Genomic DNA, 21,135 nt, shown 5'->3' on the forward strand with positions numbered 1-21,135 from the left:
GTTTCCACTTGTTGGGTGACTCCACTGGCTCCAAGCAGGGTGGGTCCCCTCATGACAGGGGTCCCCAGGTGTGGTTGTAGCCACAGTGGCCCCTATGGAGCCCCAAACCTTCAGGCCCGGCCTCTGAGTCTATAACCAGCTCTCAATGTGGCTAGGAGCAAGACCCTACCTTCTGGGTATTGCCTGTGAGGCCCCTGCACTGCCCTCAACCTGCACTGCCGGCTTAGGAACTGGACCCCTCCAGTGTGTGACATACATACTTATTCTTAATCATCAAATGCCCCCCTTTAGGACCTCCTTTCCCCACCACACTGCCACCCTCACCCAGATCTGGCAGGAAAGGCAGACCAGTTCAGGTTCACAGTACGGAATCCACGCCCAAGCAGTTCCTGCCCTGTGGACAGTGCCCCCACCTCTGGGAGCAGAGAGATTGTGCAGGCAGGCCTCCTCAGCCGCGTGCACATCTCCCACCCCAGCAGGCTGAACTCCCCTGCTGCCTTTTGAAACTACTACTTTGAAGAAGCCCAGGAAACACTCAGCAATCAGTCTTGGCCTCTGTGACCTGATGCCCAGAACACAGACTGCCTTTTGTCTCTGGTTGTGAAGCAGCCCCAGGCCAGGCCTCCAGAGCACGAGTGCATGAGCTGAGCCAAGGCCTCGCTGGCAGATAATCCCCACATGCCCTAAAGAATGGCTTTTTGCTGCTTTAAAAATCATCCACAGATCGGAAAAAGAATGTTCTAATTGGAAAACCTTCCCGCCATGGTTTTCCGGAGTTTTAGTACAGTTGGCCGGCAAGGAGGCTCCTGGGAGGAGGAGGAAGGGAAGTCATGAGGAGGAGACAGTGGGCGGGCTGCCCAGCACCCCCTCGTCCCCAGAGCTCAGCCGCTCTCAGCAAGGGGCCATGCCTGAGGGTTCTGGGGGCTGCCTGGTCCTCCTGGGCTGGGGCCCAAGCCCTGCTCCCCCCCAGAGGCTCCACTGCTGCCCCAAAAGCAGCCCAGGTCCCTGGACTATCTGGCAGGCCTGGTGCCCACTGAGCGTGGTGATCACAGGCCAAGAAGAGGAAAGATGTGAAAGCTACCACCTGCTCAAGAAACAGGAAGGTTCCCTCCACCTGAGTGGGGCCCTGGGCTGGGAGACCTAGCGGGGCATGCAGGATGCACAGGAAAAGTGCCTCCGGAATAGCTGGATCCATCTAGCAAGGGAGGATGCTCCCGCTCAGGGGCCCTGCTAAGCCTGGCTTGGCTACACCGCTAGTGGGAGGAGCTGAGGCCACAGCAACCTGAAGGTCTGTCAAGCTCCAAGAGTTGCTGATTTGTGCCTTCACTAGGGGCCGTGCCCACCTGGGAAGGGGAAATGCAGGAGAGCCAAGTTACTGTGACTCACCTTAGTTTTTCCAGAAACCTCCCTGGGTGCTTAGCTGCCTTGATTTCCTCAAGGGGAGCAGCCTTCGAGAGATTGGGGGTGGAGGGGGACAGTTCAGCGGCCTCCTCGTCCATCTGGGCAGACCACCCTCTCCTCGTGGAGGAAAGGGAATTACAGCAGCTTGAACTTGGAGACTATGAACTTGCCACATGGCTTTAGGCTCCTTGGCATTGTACCCTCCTTCATGCCCCTTTCTTCCCCCCTTGTGACCTTTAGGACTGCTGCTCCCACACTAGCATACCTCTAGAGCTCCACTGGCTACTCGTGATTATTTCAATTTAAATGTATTACAGCAGGATAAAATTGAAGCTTTAGTTCCTCAGTCACAAGAGTCACGTTTAGCCCCATGTGGCCATGGGCTCCTGTAACAGACAGCACAGATAGACAAGAGTTCATCCCCGCAGCAAGTTCTGTCGTACATCAGCAGTCTAGCTGCATCACTTCTCCTTAAAAGGAAGCTCTCAGCTTCCCCCTTAACTGAGCCTGGGGTCCCTCCACTAAGTGAGGTCCCCCCACAACCTCAGCCAAGGGAGGCATTCCCTTCTCCCACACGCCACTTACTCGGAGTAGACTAGTTTGTCTTTGGATGAACACCTCTCCTCCTTTGAGGCTCAGGTGAATATTCAGGCAAGTGTTTGAACAGGACACATTGTTCTTTTCCACCCAGATCTCACTGCATGTGAGAAGGTGACTGGGAAAATTGGGAGGGGGTGCAATGACGTGGAGCAGTGAGTGTGGGACTTCAGCATCCCTGCCAGCGGACCATCATCCTCCTCAGGCCTCCCAGTTCTTCAACCCCAACATCGCTGAAGAACCTGTCAAGTCCACTGCAGCTGCGTCTTCCCACAGGGGCAACCTACATCTTGTTATCACCTCTGAAGCCTGTATTGCAAGGCTTCCACTTTCTGACCCCTGTTTCCTCTCTTTCCAGGGGGCTTGTTCACATTAGTTCTACTTCCTGATGAGACATATAGTCAGTCTCTTTGTGGCTCATGGGGATCTCCTGTCTGTTGGTCCGCTTTCTTCCCATCCATTAGCTCTTTCCTCCCTTCCTGTCCCTCTCTGTCCAGCATAGAGTCAATGGCCCATCAGTTTAACACCTCTTTTGTTAACATCTGAATTTTCCTTGCTCCACAGACCCTCTGTCACCTTCACTTGACACTCAGATCTGGACAAATCTAAACATCTGCTTTCTTCCTGTCCACCTCAAGGTGATGAAGGTGCTGGCAAAGGTCACATAAATGCAGAATGGTGCCAATATCCATTTCTGGATCATAATCCTTCTCACCTCTGCGAGGACTTCCGTCTTTGTAATTGTCCCTTTCTTTTCTGCATCATAAGAAGGTCCACTTTATTTGGAGCATATCCATCAATGTTAAAAAAAAAAAAAAAAGAAGAAGAAGAAGAAGGAAAGTCATCTCACTTGACCCTGCTCTTAGTTCCACTTAGTGTCTCTTTTCTCTGCTCCTCTACTGAGCAAAACTCCATGGAAGAGTTGTCTACACGGGCTGTCTCTGCTTCTCATTCCCTCATAAACCCATTACCATCAGGATTTCAACCCTACTGCTTCCTTAAATATCGTTCTTGTTAAGGTTACCAGTGATTCTCCATGTTTCCAAACCCAGTGCTCACATCTCTGCCTTCACTTAACCTCTTAACCACAGTTGATCACTCCTTCATGCCAGAAAAACATGCATCCCTTGGTTTCCCTGACTCTCCACTTCCCCAAGTGTATTGAAGGTTAGGAGCACAAACTCTGGAACTGGACTGTGTGAGTACAAATCCTGGCTGTGCCAGTTAATAGCTGTGTGACCTTGAGCAAGTCACTTGCCACCTCTAGGTTTTCACCTGTTTGAAGGAGGTGAGAATACCAGCATCTACCTCTTGGGGTCGTTGTGAAGGTTACATTGGTAAGAGAGTGCTGAGAATAGAGCTTGTTACATTGAGAGACACTCACCACATGGATGTTGATGGGGTTTGAGACATGCTACCAGCAAACATGGCATGTTGAATATTTTAAGATGAGGGAGTTTGAGAAAATGGCAGAAACAAGGGCTCTCTGACCTTCCCTACACTCCCACCTTTCTCCTGGAAGCAGTTCATAAGACTCTCAGGTGAGAGGTGCCCTCCTGATAACAGGACAAAAGGAGCGTCCTTATCTCTAAGACAGGGATAAGGCCAAGAAGAATCCGAACAAAGAGGCCTTGCTAAGTTCCCCTGAATTTACTGCACTTTGCTCAAAACTCTTCATCCTATCTTTGGCTTTGCATGACTTTCCTTTCTTCATTAAACCTAGAAAAAAAAAAAAACAGAATTAACCATTTCTTCAGGTCTTCATTTTCTTATGAAGGCTCTCAACTTTATATTAAATAAATGGGTACTCCTTTCTCTTGTCAGTCTAATTTTCAGATCTAGCCAGGGACTCCTACAATGTCCAAGGGTTGACTGAAACTAAACACATCAAATAAAACTCCACACCCCTCAAACTTCTCTTCTCTTAGGTCTTCCCCATCAGTGGCACCTCCCAGCTGTGCATGCCCAAAGGCCCAGGCCCCTGGCCCTCATCTCCTACATCCAATCAATCAGCAAGTCCTTATTATGGCTCTACTTCCAAAATATACCCAGAGCCTGATCACTTCTTCTCGCTTCCATTGCTACCACTCTCCTAGTCCAAGACATCACCCTTGATCCCCTTGCCCCCACCACGGTCTTCTGGCTTCCACTCTTGCCCCATTACATCTATTGTCCCCCTGTATTGTCAGTCTGGTGACTTCACTCACCGAGCTGTCCAAGCTGGAAATTGGGGTACCCTCTGAGACTCCTCTTTCCCTGTCACCCTCCAGGTCTGATGCCTGTTGTGGTTCCAGCTTCTTCTCCCAACTTCCAAGCTCCAGATTCCCATCATACTGGACTTCTTGCTGATCCTCACAGAAACCTTGTTCTCTGTCTCCAAGCCTTGGTCTCCAAGCCTTGGTGTTGACTGAGGGCCCCCTGCCCTGGTTAACTCCTACTCCGCACACACCTCTAGCAGGAAGTTGTCCCTAACCATGAAGACCAGTCAAGTGTCTCTTCCTGGGCTGCCCTTCAGCTCCAGCACGCATTACCCTACAGAATCACTGTCTTCTGTCTCCTCCCTTCCTCTTGGATATAGGAAACATGTCTCATGTTTGCCTGCTCACTCAAGCACTGGTAGGGCTTCTGAGTGGTCACACACGAAATATTTGCCAAATGAATGAAAGAAGGAATAAAAGTTCATGTCAAATGTGGTATTTTATCAAACAATACACTGACTTTTCAAATCAGGGATTAAAACTGTATCACTCAGTAGATGACATTGGAACTACTAGTCATGTGGAAAAACAAGCTGGATTTCCTACTTCAAAATCTGCACTGAAATAAACTCCAGATGGCTCAGAAATTTCATGTAAAAAAAAAAAAAAAGAAACCATAAAAGTACTAGAAGGAATCCTGAGATGGGGACAGCCTTTCTAAGTATGTCGTGAAAACCAGGAACCATAAAAGAAAAGAGAGAAATTAAAAATTTCTGTATGCCAAAACCCATCATAACTGTCATTAGACAAATGACAAACAGGGAAGACTTATTTGAACTGCATGTGACAGCAAAAGACTTAATCTTCCAAAAATAAAAAAGGGCTCCTTTCAAAGCCAGCAAAAGGAAACATAGGCCAGCAAAGAAGGGAACAGACAATTCACAAAACAAGGTTTGCGGGAGCCCCATTAACATGTGAGGGAAATGAAAATACAGTCTCAGAGAAGTTAAAGTTACATTGGATCTGCAAAACCCAGGGTTATCTGAGATGTGGGAAAATGGTCACCCTTAGCCTCAAGGGTCCTAGAGGTGGGAGGATGAATTTTAACTTTTGTAGAAATATGTAACAAGAACTATGAGGACTCCCTTTGACCTAGCAATACCAACATTCAAAAATTCTTTTTGGGAATTCCCTGGCAATCCAGTGGTTAGGACTCTGTGCTGCCACTGCAGGGGACATGGGTTCGATCCCTGGTCAGGGAACTAAGATCCTGCAAACCACGTGGTGTGGCCAAAACAAACAAACCAAAAATTGAATCACCATGCTGTATGCCTCAAACTAACACGACATTGTAAATCAACTCTGCTTCAATAAGCTTACTTTTCAAAAATTAAAAACATATTTTTATCATCTGATATCTATAAAGTGGTATATATGTATATTATATAAAATATGATGGATATAAACATCTGCCAACCAACCAGCACCATTATCTATGACTTTTGTCCTGATACTCAGGATGACCTGTCCTGGCTTGGGCCTTTGACCCCATCTCCTACCACCTACTCTGGCCTGCTAAGAGGTTTTTTCTACCTTTTTCTTGGGTCATCAATTATTTCCACTTGGTTGGATCATTTGATCAAAATGCAAGCTACTCTTCATTTATTTCCCTCCTCCATTTCTCAGTAGCAACCATGAAGAGAAGAACCTACACTTTCTCTTACTCCTCTTCTTCCCTTCTATCTTATGGACAGCACTTAACAGAAATGTCTCTTTTTAAAACTAGTGCTCTCCCTCTTGCTATATCCAGTGGCCAACTTTCGTTCTAATTTTACTGGATATGTTAGCATCATTGGATACAGGAATCACTCCTTCTGGAAACGCTTTATTCTTGATTGACCCTTTCTCATTGTCTCCACTCTTTCCAACCTCCTCACTTTGGAAGTTACCAGGACTCAGTCCTTGGAACTCTTCTCAATGATATTCTTTTTTATGGTGATTTCTATTCATCTTGCCATCTTGTGTCTTTAAACACCATCGGAAGGCTGATAACTCCCAAACTTACATCTCCAACTCAGGACTTTCCCCTCAATTTCAGATTCCTATATCCCAAGGTCTATTCAATGCACATTGATTAGGCATTGTATTTGGTGACCCAAATCAAACTCCTTTTCAGCCCTTCCAAACCTGTTCCTCCCACAGCTGTCCCCACCAAAGTTGGGGTTACCGAGATTTGGCCACTTCTCCTCATCTCTACTATTTGGTGAGCTTCTGATTGTTGTGCCATTAAGAACAAGGCTGCTCTGGAATTCTTGTACACATCTCCTGACCACATGGACAAGAGATTCTTGAGGTGAGTGGTTCTCAGACTTCCGTGGGCTTCAGAATCCCCTGGAGGGCTTGTTAAAACGAAGAGAGCTGGACCTCACCCCTAGAGATCCCAGTTTGGTTAGGAGTGCATTGGCATTTCTAACAAGATCCCAGGTGATGCTCATGTTATATAAATGAAAGTGTTAGTCGCTCAGTCATGTCTGACTCTTTGCAACCCCATGGACTGTAGCCTGCCAGGCTCCTCTGCCCATGGAATTTTCCAGGCAAGAATACTGGAGTGGGTAGCCATTCCCTTCTCCAGGGGATCTTTCTGACCCAGGGATCAAACTAGGGTCTCCCACATTGCAGGTGGACTCTACCATCTGAGCCACCAGAGATGCCCAATGCTCATGCTACTGGTGGGGAAATCACACTTGGATATTCAGAGCTCTAGGGTATATTATACCCAAGAGTAGAAATGCTGGGTCCTAGGATATGGGCATGTTTGACCTCACAATAGAACAGTGATTTTCCTTTGGGTCAGCAGTGGGCGAGAGCACCCAGTGCTCCACATTCTGGCCAAGACTTGACGTGGTCAGAGGCCTTATGGTTGCCAATGCAATGGATGCAGAGGTGTTACTGTTGCCAATACAATGGTTTTGAGTTACTGGCATTTATCTTCAGGTGGCAATTGCGTGTAGTTGAGAGAGAGAACATGAGTACAAGTACACTTATTGCAACATTATTTTTATATTAAAAAGCTGGTAACAATGTAGGTTTCCATCCATATGTACATTCAAAGTTTATAACAGGATAATATGAAGCTGATTGAGATGATGATTATAGGTCTCCAGATATGAACATGGAAAATGTCTATATTGTTGAACAAGAGAGAGAAAGCAGCTTCCATGAGGTACATGAGAGCGTGTATAGTGCGAGTTCATTTCTATAAAATTGTTTGAATACATTGAGAAACACCTTGGAAACACTTGGTATGTCTAGGAGATGGATTTTGAGTTACCTTGACTTTCTTTTTTTGTGTGTATTTTCTGCAATGCTTGATTTATTTTTAAATATGCATCTTCCTTTTGTTTAAAAAAGTGATTTTCAACAAGTGCATCATTATATTTCTGTTTGTATATGCCATAAAGTATCTAGAAGGTTTCACATGAAAATGATCAGAACGGCTTCCTCTAGGCAGTGGGTTTGTGTGGGCTGAGTGGGAACGTACTTTAAGTTTTCTTTTTATTCCATTCTGTATTCTTTGAATTTTTATGGCAGTGCATTACTTTCATAATTAAAAAAAAAAACCACTAATAAAAAACAAAAAAGAAAAGAGATCTATTCTTACCACACAAGCAAACCCTGCCAGCCCCTGCCTCTACCAGCCCAGCCCAGCCCACCTAGCCATGCTGATGCCCCAGTGACTTCACAAGGAGCCCACTCAAGTTGTGCCAGGCTGCCTCTGGCCCAAGAACTTTCAAGATGTGGGGCCAGGGCCAGCTGGTGGGCTGCCCAGGAGAGATTTCCTCCTTCTGGGTGCTGCCTTGAGGCCAGCCATGTATCACTTTTAGAAAGTGTATTTCTGTGGACTCCCCCACCGTATGTGTTGGAAGGACAGGAAAGCTCCTCAGAGGGCCCACAGAGAAACCATTAACACAGCCGAGGAAGTGAGTGACTGTCGAGGCATGGGGACAAGCTCCAATAGTGAACAGCCTGTGTCTCTACTGAAATGCTTTTCAGTCTATAAAGGTCAGACTGAGGAAGAAATAAAGTCTACAAGATGAGAACAGCATAGAAACATTGAACATGGGAGCATCTACAACACACTTGGATGGCAGAATCAGGGGTCACTTGGAATGAAGAATGAATTAAATTGATCTAAAACAAAAAGATCCTCTGGAGAAAGGAATGGCTACCCACTCCAGTATCCTTGCCTGGGAAAAGCCATGGACGGAAGAGCCTACAGTTCATGGTGTTGCAAAGAGTTGGACACGACTGAGCGAATAACACTTTCAAAACAAAAAAAGACTTCACACAGCAGGGACTGGATGAACAATGGATGCTTTCACCTCACGGTAGCTCCTCTGAGCTGTTGGCGACTGCCTTGGCAACACACGTGGTTCAGGTTCTTCCTGGACCACGTCATGTGGCAGTCACATGGTTTGCCTCTGCCTCCCCCATGGCCCATGAGCTCTAGAAAGGAGAAACTGGCTTCCATTCATAACCCTCCTCTTCATGACAGGCACAGGGCACTACTAAGTACTCAGTAAGTGTTGGGTCAACAGAATGGGATCACCTCCAGTACAGTAACAAAATGCAGATGCCACTTTGCAAACACTCATTTTCAAAATTCAAAGCAGAGTCACAGCTGGATGTGTCCCGGCATCACGGTCCCACCATCAGGGAGTGGCTTGGCAGAGGCAGCACTCTCTTGAACATATACTACCTCTGTAATAGAACAGCCATACAGCACACAAACTGTGTGGGAGTTCACTGTGCCCCTCCCCTCCCCTCCCCCACCTGGGACGGCCTTAGCAGTCCTTGCATGATGACTGCTTTTGGCCACTCTTAACACTTCTGTGAAAGAAAGTGAAGTCTCTCAGTCGTGTCCAACTTTTTGCGACCCTATGAACTGTAGCCCACCAGGCTTCTATGTCCATGGGGATTCTCCAGGCAAGAATATTGGAGTGGGTTGCCATTTCCTTCTCCAGGGGAATCTTCCCAACCCAGGGATCGAACCCAACAGTTGTGTGAGAACAGTACTTGTTCACAAGTAGAAGCCCAGTAAATACTTGGTGTGTTTAGAAAACAGGTTAGATTGTGCTTTTTAAAGGATAGGAAAGGGGAGGGAGGCTCAAAAGGGAGGGGATAAATATATATATATATATATATATATAATTATGACTGATTTGCATTGTTGTGTAGCAGAAACCAACACAACATTGTAAAACAATTTTTCTCCAATTAAAAATAAATCAAAAAATTAAAAAGTTACATCTTAAAAGTCTCTGCATGAGTTCATCCCAGAAGGTGCTCCCTGAACCTCTTCCCCAACCCCTTCCCTGTGATACAGGACAGGCCTCAGGGGAAGACAAAGCTGCCTGAGAGGCTTAACAAGTCACTGAGTCCTGAGGCGAGAACTAGTGCCGGAGGGAGGAAGATCCACTGGGATGGGGTGGGAGCCAATGGGGAGGGGGGCAGAGCATTGCTGGGGGCAGGGGCAGGAGTGGGGAAGGGAAAAAGATGGTCCTGGGAAGATGACTGGAGGGAAGCCTGACCTCAAGGAAGGAGGCAGAGGCAGCAGGTGACGTCACGTCTCCCTGGGGTGGTGGAGAGCTCCTTCGGGTCACAGGTCTGGGCCCCTGGAGGCACCCACAAGGGACATGGGCTGCTCTGTGGGTGTTTGGAAAAAGAGAGACAGAGGGAGAAAGGAAAGGAAGTAGGAACTCTCCTGTCAATAAAATGGCACCATCATCAAGGTTCTTTGAAGTTGTTCCCTAGAGGTAAAAGTTGGACTCACAGTTTTTTCAAGATGAATGTCTTTATTCTTTGATATTCCCCTAGGGGAAAAGGTGGGGGAGGAAGAGGGGGGAGCCTGTGTTCCAGAATAATAGAAGGAACAGAAAGAATCTCAAATGCCAGGAATCAACCATAATGTGGGGATGCAGTGGAGAGGGGTCTGGGAGAGGGGCTCCTGGTCCAGGAACTGGGGGAGGAGGGGAAGAGATCAGGGAAATGGCATGGGCACGCTGCCCTCCCTATGAAATCAAGACTCCACATAAAGCTAAGTAAACGTAGAGTCATGTTTGTCCATCTTCTATTAGCTCATCTTGTGGCCACTTTGATGTAAGTTTGTTGCAGCAGCAGAAACATTCCTATGTGGCTGGGATAGACTTCATCTGATCTTCCCCTGGCCTCACAGCTTCAACAAGGGAGGCCCCTACCAGCCCTGTCCTCCCAGTGTTCAGAGGAGTTGAACTGTTGGGTTCACCCACAAGGAGAGGGGCAGGTGTTTACTGACAGAAGAAGAAATGGGCTGAGCCCAGAGGGAGCTTGGGTTGGGAATCAGAGAGACACATAGAAGGTGCCCACTTGCTTCAGTTACTTGCACACATTGTTTATTCAAGAATTAGAAAAGCCTCATGAAACAATTGAGGAAGGAAGTTGGGGTAGGAATCCACTCTTCAAGAGTGCCCTTCTGAGGGTCAGGGAATGAAACTTGTTTGGGAGGTAGTGAGACTGAGGGCCTGTGGGGCAGTCAAGTGGAGGAAACAAACTGACATGGGATAGTACAGGGCTGGGGCTCAGAGGGACTGTGCAGGGTGGAGGCCAAGCATGTGGGGGCAGAGATAGCTCACAATGGCCACTGGAGGCCACAGAGAATATTGCATCCTCTGGCAGCATAGGAAGGGTTGGGTGTAGACTAACGGAGGCCAGTGAGGAGCCCTGCTCAGCTTAACCAAAAGGGAGCTCCCATGAGGAAAGAGTCTGTGAAGATCAGCAGTCACATTTGTCAAGGCTCATCTAGTGGCCAGGAGCAGAATAAGCAAGATAGCCGGAGCAGAGGGGAACAGGATGCCTGCGGCTCTCTCCTGCTTGCTCCCAGGGCTGTTTGCACACGACTGATTTGTTCCCACTAAGAGTTTGAGCTCTTCTACCCCCGGCAGACAACAAAATGTGAGGCATTAAGGGCCCTCAGAGTCTAGGGGCATCCACCAGCTGTGGCAGCCAGGTACCCTCCACTGTCATGTACAAAAGGTACATACAGGCCTTGTCATTGTCACCAGCCACTGCCACAGCCCCTCCCCACCCCTACTCCTCTCCCCTCTTGGGGAAAGAAATAGCAGGGGCTGGTCTGCCCATCCATGACAGGGGACTGACAGTGGACATGCTCCCAAAGAACACTTGAAAGAGCTCACACCTCCTCCCTCCATGAAAGAGCCAGTGTCCCTTAATTTTCCTGAAGACAATACAGTGGCAGGAGGGTCTCAGACGAGCCATGGTTTCGGGGAGGCTGCACTGGGTGGGATGCAGGGAGGGGAGAGTCAAATCCAGTTTGAGACTGACATTTCAATAAGCAGAAAGAAGACACTTCTGAAACCTGCCCTCTGAGGACAATACTATGATTATCCCCATTTTATAGATGAGGAGACTGAGGTCCAAGTTCGCACAGCTAGTGAGTGTGGGAGCTGGGATTTGAGCCTGGGTTGTCTCCAGGGCCTGGACTCCTAGCTTGCACATCTATCACCTCACTGGGTTCAGATTGGGGAAAAGAAATTCCCTTGGGGAGGGTCTCACCTCCCTTCTTTCTGTCAGTTTCTAAGGAGGCTTTCTTCCTTTGGCCAAAATTAAATTATCTGGATCCTGAAGCTTGTAAATATATGAAACTAATGCAACCTGCTACTTATGCCAGAGTTTAAACATCAATGCAAAATGCCACATTTGAAAGAAAGCATGTGTTTGACTCTTAGCAGGATATTTCTAGAAAGATCAGGGAGTGACTTGAATTTGGGCACCAGCCTCCAGCCAAGTTCTCCATGGTTGTCTGTTTTTGCTGAGGGGGCAGCTCCCTGTGGGTCTGAGCAGGGCAGAGCTGCTGCCCTGGCCCCCAGGTTGCCTGAAAAATGCCCACCCTCCTTCCCCACTGACTGCTGCCAGCACACATTAGGTGTCTCACTTGAGGTCAGAGGAGCTGTGACCCTTTCGGCCCCCTTTAGGCTATGGCCCAGGACACTTAGGTCATTTGGCCAAGGCCACACAGGTGACGAGTGGCTGACTCTGGACAGCAATCTGAGGCAGCTAGAACTCTTCAGGACAGTATCTGCTGGATCCCACGACATTGCCTCAGGAGATACAGCTGCCTGGCTCTGGAAGCCGTCAAAGGCACAGTACACACATGTGGACGCAGCTTTGATATTTGACAGATTCTGCTTCTCCTCTCAGTGAAAGTGAAAGTCGCTCAGTTGTGTCCGACTCTCTGCAACCACAAGGACTATAGAGTCCATGGGATTCTCCAGGCCAAAACACTGGAGTGGATAGCCTTTCACTTCTCCAGGGAATCTTCCCAATCCAGGGATTGAACCCAGGTCTCCTGCATTGCAGGAGGATTCTTTACCAGCTGAGCCACAAGGGAAGCCCAAGGGCACTGGAGTGGGTAGCCTATCCATTCTCCAGTGGATCTTCCCCATCCAGGAATGGAACCAGGGTCTTCTGCACTGCAGGCGGATTTTTTACTGAGCTATGAGGGCTCAAAGTTTGTCTTAAGAAGAGCCTATCTTGAGCTGCAGGGAACTATGTGCAGAGCTCCTAATTTTTAGCTTAGAGATGAGGTCTGACAATTCACATTTTTAACAACTCCAGAGACACGGGTGTGCTCCAAAGATTGAGAACAGTGGCTCCCAAGGCAGGTGTGCAGGTGGCCTGGGGAAATCTCAGGAAGTGATCCAGGCCAGCTCGTCAGGCTTAGGTCCTGGGGCATGAAGGTCACTGAAGGATGTGCACTGATTTCAAATTCATTTCATTAGAAAGTTTGACTGTTGGTGTGCTGCTTACTCCTCAAATTGAATTTCATAATTTACAGACATATGAGTTGTCCCTGTAAGATGCCAGCATGCTTGGTCAGAATATAGGATTCTTTGACTATGGTCACTTGGCTAATATTTTGCTGAATGTGTATGGGTGTGTCTGTGTGTTTATTGTAAGCAGAATTCGTCTATTTTCCTTTTCCATTCTATTATTAGGGAGTCTTCCTTCTTTTCCTAGTGTCTGGAAAGTATTGTTTTTGTCAGATTGGAATCGTTTCTTTGGATGGTTGATAGAGTTCACTACTGAAATCATCTTTGCCTGCAAGTTTTGTGTTGGGGAGGGGCGAGTATATCAGTCAGGGTTCAACCAGAATCAGTAGGAGATGTATAAAGAGATGTAGTGTCAGTAATTGAGGGCTGGCGAGGAAGCCTAGAATCTGTAGCGCAGGCTGTGAGGAAGGACAGGCTAGAACTTTCTGGCAGGAGCTGAAGCTCTACTCTTAGGGCTTTTCAATGGATTGAATCAGGCCCACCCAGATTATCCAGGATAATCTCCTTTAAAGTCTACTGATTATGGGCTTTAATCACACTTATAAAATATATTCACAGCAACAACTAGAAGGGTGACTGAGTAACAGGGTACTATAGCCTAGTCAAAAATAAAATCAGCCATCATGGGGTGGGGAAACTTTTAAATGCTCATCCCATTGTTAAACAGTTATAAGGCTATTTGGACGTTTCTAAGTTGCATTATTTCTATGAATTGTATTTTATTTCAAACTTTCTGTTTTTGCTCATATTTCTTATTATCGTTTAAAGTTCATAGCATTTATAATTATAGTCTCCATTCCATTCCTGTACCTTCTGTCTTCTTTCTTGATTAATCTCACCAAAGTTTTGCTACTTTTCAAACAATAAAATATTGGTTTTGTTCACCCTCTGTATTGATTGTTTTTCATTAATTTCTGTATCTTCGTTCATTCACTTTTTGGGGGGAGGGCAGTTATTTTCTTTTTCTAATTTCTTGAGAGGGATACTTAGCTCATTAATGTTAGCCTTTTCTTTTATAACCACACTTATTTGTGGTTAATATTTTCCCCTAAGCACAACCTTGAATGTATCCCACAAATTTTGATATGTAGTATTTTCCCTATCAAAACATTCAGTATATTTTCAACTTTTATTATGATATTTTGACCTATAGTTATATAGAAGCATGTTGCTTCATTTCCAAACAGGATGTGGGTGAAAATGTCAAGATAGGAATTTGGGAGTAACATTATTCAACTCATAGCCCTTGATAGTGGTTGGGATATACTTTTATATCCTCTTTCCCTGGTCCCTACACCCAGCTTCAATAAGGGTCAAAGAAATATACATATTCAACTTTAATAGACAAGGTCAAATAGTCTTCTAAAGTTCTTGTACCCATTAAGCCTCCCTCTAGCCATGCATGAGAGTTCTAGTTGCCCTCACATCCTTGACAACATTTGGCATTCTCTGTTTTTTAAAAATTCTAGATCAGTTCAGTTCAGTCACTCAGTCATGTCCAGCTCTTTGCGACCCCATGGACTGTAGCACACCAGGCCTACCTGTCCATCACCAACTCCCAGATCCTATTCAAACTCATGACCATCTAGTCGGTGTTGCCATCCAATCATCTCATCCTCTGTCATCTCCTTCTCCTCCTGCCTTCAATCTTTCCCAGTATCAGGGTCTTTTCCAATGAGTCAGTTCTTCACATCAGGTGGCCAAAATATTGGAGCTTCAGCTTCAGCATCAGTCCTTCCAATGACTATTCAGGACTGATTTCCTTTAGGATTGATTGGTCGGATCTCCTAGATCTCATAGTTTTAATTTGCATTTTCTGAGAACTAATGAGACTGACCACCACACAAAACAACGGTGTGTCCTGATGAACAGAAATTCATTTGCATGTAGTTTTATCTTTAAAATTTTACAGAGGGTGAATGCAGTATTTGGTGAGAGGATCCTTACAGAAATAATTAAGGAAAAATGAGGTAGTTACAGAGGGTCCTAGTCCAATATGGCTTCTTAAAAGAAGAGGAGATGAGGACCCAGACACACACAGAAGGAAGATTGCGTGAGGACACAAGGAGAAGTTGAGTGAGAGAAGCCAGACGTGTAAGAGCACATACTGTGTGGTTTCATTTATGTCAAACATAAAAATGGGAAAACCTAATGTCTGCTACTAGATAGCAAGAGAGGGGTTCCCCTCAGGGAGGTAGTGCCTAGGAGAGGACCTGGCAGACAGGCTTCTGGGGTGCTGGCCAGATTCTGTTTCTTGACCTGGGTGCTTTTGCATAGATAATGTTCTCTATGTGAGCTGACATCAAGCTGCACATTTATGTATGGTCTGCATATTCATTTTAGGGTCTATTTCACTTCTATACAAAGTAAGAAAAACACAAAGGCACCAAACTTGGAGTTTTGGGTTTTATTTTTTTTAATAATCTGAAGGATTGGAAGATAATTAGCAGGATTGGCCTTCCTTTCTTTGTTACTGGACAGCATCAGCTTTTTATTTTTTTTTCCACTGATGGTGTCACAGGGCACCTTGTTGGGATACACACGTGAGGGATTGGCAAGAGCAGAACCACCTGGTGCACAGAGCCCCTGGTTGTTGGGTGGGGAATAAAAGGGAGCCTGCATGGAGTCAGGGAGACCTGGTTAATCCATGGCAGAGTCCAAGTTAGGACTCCAGCCCCATCCTGGACTCCATGTATCACAGCATGCCCCCTGTCTAGTCCTCGGGGCCCTCAGTGCAGTGGGGACAGTGCCAGCCCTACCACTCCTTGTGTCCAGTGGGCCTTGGTCTGAGTTTCTCCCCACTGTGACTTGGGGTAGGCTCCTGACTCACAGCCTCACAAGCAGCTACTTGCCCAGCTCAAGTACTGCTTGCCGCTGAGGTTGTGAATATAAAGGTCAGGGGAATTCTCTTTGGGCTCTACAAGTCAGGAGGTGCATAGGCCCTGAGGGTCGCAGAGGCCTACAGGGCAATCCTATGGGATACTTGAAGGTACGTGTGAGTGTCTGCAGGCTATAAGACATTTCAGGGCTGTGTGGTTCTCTCTCTCTCTCTCTCCCTCACAGACACAGACACACACACACACATGCTTAATCACAGAAACCATTAGGGTCACCCGTGCTTGATTGGCTAAGCGTGCCCACAGCTGGCTGTTTTCTGAAGCCCGTGGAGCTGAGCGGGGAATGGGGCCTCCCAGACTGCTGCTCTGGGGATGGTTGTGAAAGGCACAACATGTTACCACAAGATGAAGCTCACAGCTCAGCAGTCACCAGACTTCGCTTGTGGCTAGATCCGGGCACACAATGGAGATGATGTCACTAGAGCTTCACGTTATTTCATCCAATTAACTGAGAGTTAATTAGTATGTCCGGAGTGCTTTGAAGCTGAAGGGCGCTGTTTATTCACGACTGGGGTGGAAGCAGTGAGCTGAGAGGCAGCACCAGGAGCATGGACAGTGGAATGGGAAGATGGGCCAGGTTTCTGCCCCTGACTGGCTGTGAGGTTACTAGGAGACAGGTGTCAAAGTGTTTGTAGGAGTGTTCTGAAGCTGCCACAATAAAGTGCCACCCATGGTGGGAGTAAGAGGGGAGCTTAAAACAACAGACATTTATCTTCTCAAAGTTCTGGAGGCCAGAAATCTGACATCGAGGTATATGCTGGGCCATGCTCCTTCAGAAACCTCTTGGAGAGAATCCTTCCCACGTCTTCCAGCTTCTGGTGGCCCCAGGCTTTCCTTGGCTTGTGGCCGCATCCCTCCCACCCTCTGCCTCCATATCCACATGGCAGTCTGTGTCTCTCCTCTCCTCATTAGGGCATCATCTTATTGCATTAGGGTCCTGCTGAGTGCCCTCATCTCAACCTGCCCTACCAAGACCCCATTGCCATGTCAGGTCATGTTCAGAGGTACTGGAGGTTAGGGAGGAACACAGTGGCCCTTGAATGCTTCATTCTTATGACTTTCCCTCCCTTGCTACTTCCCTCAGCATAGGCTTCTACAAGGAGCTGGACAGAAGACTCTAGGAGGGGATTATCATTGTAATAGGTATTCTTTCATGAAAAGGCTTTTCTTCTTAGACCAATCTCAACCATCCCTGAGTGTTGGCCCCTTATCTGAGCAATGAAGGGGCTGACCTAGATGCCCTCACTGTTACAGATCCTAGAGGAGAAAGCTTGGCCAACTGGGTGCTGGAGTCTGGCCCCAGAAGACTGCTACATGGAGCCTGGCTCTTCCCAGGCAGTCCTAGGCCAACTAGGATTCATGAAACATGGTCCTGGAGAATTACCTCATCCCTGGGTCATGCCTGTTTTCTCATTACTGTGTTGCTTGGTTTTCATGCCTGTGGCCTCCTATAGCAGAGGCCTCCTCTGGCTGATACCCCAGGAAGTTTCTGCCTCCCCTTCAGTTCCATTTAGCTCAGCTCTATGGAGCACTCACGCTGAGGTGGGGAGAGGTAGGCTCCATGGGGCTGGCACGACAGGGGTCACAGGGAGCTTCTGGGCAGGCCCTGTCTTGGAGGACTCTTTAGTCTAGGGGGACACAGGGAGAAGAGCCAGGAATCTTGGGCTAGAGCCATTGGTGGAGGAAGCAGGCACAGGGGGAGCTTCAGTTGGCCAGAAGAGACTTGTAGGAGTTAGCCAGCAAAGGGGACAGGAGGCATTCTAGGGAGGGGCCCTTACATGCTGCCATGGGTCTCCCAGTCCAGGGAGAGTCCCTCTAATGATGCTTGGCTGTAGATGTCAGAAGTTCTTTTGGGACCCTCCACACTGAAAACAGCCACTCAACATTCAGCAGTCTGAGCCAGAACTGGATTTGGAATAGGGAGTAATCTGGCAGTCATGTTAACAGGACAGGGACCTCTGGAGCCCTTGAGCTGCAGTGGCACAGGGCGCCATCTCCCATCTCAGAGCCATGGGACCTTGGGGCTTGTCCCTACCTCTCTTGCAGGGCCAAGTCTCTATAGGCTTGGTCTCGGTACCACCGGGGCTCATATTGGGAGTCCCCTCAGTTCACTGTGGCTAGATGGCCTTTGGCTGCATGGCCTTAGCTCAGCCTCTGAGCTTCTCTCTCCTGAATACTAATCCCAGCCCCAAAAGGGGCACAGAGAACATGTCCATATCCCAGTCCCTCCCCTACTAGGACATGAGGTACAGCCCCAGGATCAGAGGCCTAGTTCTGGGCCTGGAGGAAGTGCTGAATAAAGACTTGTTCACCTGGGACATTGGATTCTCAGGCCTTTCTGAACCCACCCTACAGATCCACCTACATTTCCCAGCATCTTCTAAGCCAGTGCTGTCATACTTGTGACCTCTGTACAGGTTTGACAACCATCACTTGGTGCCAAACCAGCCCAGTGAATGATCTGAATAGTATTTGGCAGACAGGGCTCCAGGGACCTAGCAGTTTGCTCAAAGCTCTTGGCCCATCAGAGGCAGGTTAGAGTGTTAGGTAGGCAGCCCTTTGGCATTTTACCAAGGGCCTCGCCTCTCTCTCCAAGCTCTGCGGGAGCTGCCGCACCCTGGATTCATGGCTGCTGAGCCTGTCAGGACTTGTCTGCCCTTTGGCCCCCTCTTCCAGATGGAGGCCTGCCACATACCAGGGCCTAGTACCTTCTCTGCTTCAATGGCCTGCTCAGCACCTTCTGTGTGCATCTACCCACAGGGCTTCAACTCTCCCTGGCCACTGTTTAAGTGAGTTGTCTCACTGTCTTGTCCTTGCATTCAGATAGAACCTCATGCTTGACTGGTTTTGGCAAACCTTAGAGGACCAGGACATTCCTGCCCCAGTGACCATCAGGCCATAGTAATCCTTTTCGGAATCCCATGTACCTCATTAGCTACCGTGATAGGTTGATTGACGGCTCCCAAAGATGTCTACATGTTGGGGAGAAAGAGATGTGGCAATGGAAGCAGAGACCTCCACTTTGAAGATGGAGGAACCAGCTACAAGTCAAAGCTTACAGGCAGCCACTGGAAGCTGAAATAGGCAAGAGAATAGATTTTCCCCCTAGAGCCTCCAAAAGCAACCACCCTGTTGGCACTTTGACTTTGTTTCAGCGTAACTGATGTTGAACTTCTGACTTCTAGAACCCTAAGAGAATAAGTTTGCATTGTTTCAAGCCACAATATGTAAATAAATGAACATAGCTGTGTACCAAGAAAACTGTATTGACCAAAGCAGGTAACAAGAAGACTTGACACTGACTTCACAGTTTGCAGACCTCTGCTCTAGAGGAAAGGAGCATCTGAGTGGGACTCTCTGAGTAAGGGCTCTGTCTTGGTCAACTCTGTATCCCTTTGGACTTAGCAGGGAGTCTGTTAACAGTTTCTGAATTGATGGTCCCCAACCCCTGCCACACCCCCTCCACCCCATGGAGAAGAAAGCCAATGGCTTGTGCACCTACTAGTACCTGCTAGACAAGGCATCTTGCAAGAGTTGGGAGATAGGCTGTAGTATAAGACAAAAGGAGGGATACTCTTCTCTCCTTTTCTTCCCTACCTAGGTCCCTCTAGAAAATTCTCTGGGCTGAAGGAGCTAATGTGAACAAAACTCCTGGGGCTGAGTGAGAGTCAGGCCCAACAAAGGTAAGTCTAATTTGGAGTCCTCTGAAAAGGAAAGATACAAGCATCTGAATGCAGAGTTCCAAAGAATAGCAAGAAGAGATAAGAAAGCCTTCCTCAGAGATCAATGCAAAGAAATAGAGGAAAACAACAGAATGCGAAAGACTAGAGATCTCTTCAAGAAAATTAGAGATACCAAGGGAACATTTCAGGCAAAGATGGGCTCAATAAAGGACAGAAATGGTATGGACCTAACAAAAGCAGAAGATATTAAGAAGAGGTGGCAAGAATACACGGAAGAACTGTACAAAAAAGATCTTCACGACCAAGATAATCATGATGGTGTGATCACTCACCTAGAGCCAGACATCCTGGAATGTAAAGTCAAGTGGGCCTTAGAAAGCATCACTATGAACAAAGCTAGTGGAGTTGATGGAATTCCAGTTGAGCTATTTCAAATCCTGAAAGATGATGCTGTTGAGGTGCTGCACTCAATATGCCAGCAAATTTGGAAAACTCAGCAGTGGCCACAGGACTGGAAAAGGACAGTTTTCATTCCAATCCCAAAGAAAGGCAATGCCAAAGAATGCTCAAACTACCACACAATTGCACTCATCTCACACACTACTAATGTTCAAAATTCCCCAAGCCAGGCTTCAGCAATATGTGAACTGTGAACTTCCAGATATTCAAGATGGTTTTAGGAAAGGCAGAGGAACCAGAGATCAAGTAGCCAACATCCGCTGGATCATCGAAAAAGCAAGAAAGTTCCAGAAAAACATTTATTTCTGCTTTATTGACTATGCCAAAGCCTTTGACTGTGTGGATCACAAGAAACTGCAGATAATTCTGAAAGAGATGGGAATACCAGACCACCTAACTTGCCTCTTGAGAAACCTATATGCAGGTCAGGAAGCAACAGTTAGAACTGGACATGGAACAACAGACTGGTTCCAAATAGGAAAAGGAGTACGGCAAGGCTGTATATTGTCACCCTGCTTATTTAACTTACATGCAGAGTACATCATGAGAAACACTGGGCTGGAAGAAACACAAGCTGGAATCAAGATTGCCGGGAGAAATATCAATAACCTCAGATATGCAAATGACAAAAGTGAAGAGGAACTAAAAAGCCTCTTGATGAAAGTAAAAGAGGAGAGTGAAAAAGTTGGCTTAAAGCTCAACATTCAGAAAACAAAGATCATGGCATCTGGTCCCATCACTTCATGGGAAATAGATGGGGAGACAGTGGAAACAGTGTCAGACTTTATTTTTTGGGGCTCGAAAATCACTGCAGATGGTGATTGCAGCCATGAAATTAAAAGACGCTTACTCCTTGGACGGAAAGTTATGACCAACCTAGATAGCGTATTGAAAAGCAGAGACGTTACTTTGCCAACAAAAGTCTGTCTAGTCAAGGCTATGGTTTTCCCAGTAGTCATGTATGGATGTGAGAGTTGGACTCTGAAGAAAGCTGAGTGCCAAAGAATTGATG

Source organism: Ovis canadensis, chromosome X (genome assembly GCF_042477335.2).
Source record: "Ovis canadensis isolate MfBH-ARS-UI-01 breed Bighorn chromosome X, ARS-UI_OviCan_v2, whole genome shotgun sequence".
Taxonomy (NCBI): Eukaryota; Metazoa; Chordata; class Mammalia; order Artiodactyla; family Bovidae; genus Ovis; species Ovis canadensis.